The following is a 2,133-nucleotide window of genomic DNA, read 5'->3' as shown; positions in this document are numbered from 1 at the left end:
GAGTGCCCACCCCAGGTGCCCAAGGCCTTGCCTCGCGGCTCCAGAGGACCCTGGATCTGTATGCAAACTCTGCGCGCACTGGCACCTTCCTGGAGAGATCACCAGAGGTTATGAGACCCTAAAGGGGTGTGTGTGCCCACCCCACAGCGTGTGGTGGCCGGCGTGCGGGCGGATGGCCCCCAGCGGCGTGCCCTCCCCCACCCTTGCCAGGAAAGGTCCGCTGGCATCTTCTCTTCCCGGCGTGAAGCCGAGCGCTTCCTCGGGGCTTGGCCGCGTCCCTCCCCCCGGCAGGTCTCTCGGATTCACCCCCCACCTCTCCGCACCCACGTCTCGCCTCTGGAGAGACGTCTCTTCCACAAATTGCCACTTGATCTGAAGTGCCCCTCTCGGGGCTCTCGGGCCTGCGGCTGGGAGGGGCTGATGCTCACGCAGCCGCCTGCAGGTGTTCACGCGCCAGCCCCGGAGGGGCCTGGCGTCCCGTCTGGGCGGCCCCGCTGCCCTTGTGAGAGGGCGTCATTAAAAAGCCCGTCATTCCGCACGAGCTGCAGCATCTAATTGGCTTCTCGGGGACTTTTTTTTATTATTATTATTTGCTCTGGGAACTGTTCATTTGAGCAAACGATATTAAATGCCTATTGTCTCTGTCTTTACGGAACCACAGCTGAAGCCAGCCCAGGGGCGTCAGGGCCCCGTGACAACGGCGCCGGTGCCGTCTGGCTGCGCCCAGGGCCTGTCGAGCTTCTGACGGGTAATAAGCTGGTGTCAGTGGTGGCTCACTACCACCGCGTTCGCCGAGCCTGCAATTAGCTGAAGTAGATTTCCCCTCCCCTTTACGACTTCCACGAGGAGCAGCGGGGCGACGCGGAGCCACGGAGCCCCAAGGCACGTCTGTTTAAAGCGTGTCAGATTTTGAGCGTCTCTAGAGAGGAAGGAACAGCCGGACGGGGGAGCACGGGCTGGGGCGTCTCATCCGAGACACTATCGTGAGCTCTGCGCCTCCCCCCGCTGGGGACCGTCGGAGTGCAGTTTCCCGTCCCGGCAGCAGGTCTCCTGGACCCTCCCGGACCCGATGGGGCAGAATGGCCGAGGGTGGGGCTGGCAGAGCTCGCCAGTGAGGATCAGGACGCGCACAAAATCGCTCTTGGACTCCACGTTCTGTAGAGCCGGGTGCCAGCAATGCCCTGGCTGTGCGAGGGCTGCGCCTGCTAACTAGCAGCCAAGAAGCCAAGAAGCGTGCAGGAGGGGTTCTGGTCCGTGTGAGGGGCAGCGTGTTTGCCTCATGGGCAGACACACCACACCTGACTCCGTGTGTGCCCAGGGCACCCCTGGGGGCCTGGGGAGCGCCTGCCCGTGCCCAAACTGCAGGGGGTCCCCTCTGTCCCAGGGCTCCCCCAGGGAACGCCACACCTGCAGTGCACAGCATCACCCCAAAAGACAGCAGTGGGGGGGGCAAGACCCTCGGAGGGGGGAGACAGCAGGGACAGGAAGGAGAGGGGGCCGCATTGAGTCAGAGAGCCAGAGAGACACAAGGACCTTGGGCAGCCAAAGCCTTTCCTGTCCCCTCCCGGCAGTCAGAGCCTGCCTTCAAGCTGACCCCCCATCCCCCGTGTGCCTGGTGCTTGGCCCCCACAGCTCCCTGACTCCTAGGGGGACCGTGTGAGGCTGACATCTGGACTTCACAGGACAGCCTGGCACAGGGGCCCCTGAGAATCAGAAGGCTTCGCGGGATCACCGCCAGCCATCCCCGCGGGCACCTGCTTGGCCGCCCTGCGCTTATTGGAGCCGGGCCGGCACCAGGTCGGAAGGCTGGGTGGGGCTTCTGCACCGAGCTGGTGGGGGGGCATCGGCCGGTGACAGGTGCCCCAGAGGAGGAACACAGCCCTGGGGACACACCGAGCCTTCCCAAACTGGGTGCGACTGGCGCTGCTCTATACAGACACGCACCCCAGCACCCTCTGCGGAGCACCCACTGACCCGGCTCCCGGAAGCTGTGGTGCAGTTGATGTCCAAGCGCGTTGTGACCTCGCCTTCCCCTGGAGGCCCCGGCGCAGAAAGGCTGCAAGCCGGTGCATCCCACCCAGGGAGCAAGGGCTAAGGCTGCAGGCGGGCCAGCGGCTACCCACCCCCCCCCCC

The sequence above is a fragment of the Suricata suricatta genome, chromosome 15, assembly GCF_006229205.1.
Source record: "Suricata suricatta isolate VVHF042 chromosome 15, meerkat_22Aug2017_6uvM2_HiC, whole genome shotgun sequence".
In the NCBI taxonomy this organism is placed as follows: domain Eukaryota; kingdom Metazoa; phylum Chordata; class Mammalia; order Carnivora; family Herpestidae; genus Suricata; species Suricata suricatta.
This window is presented reverse-complemented; position numbering follows the sequence as displayed.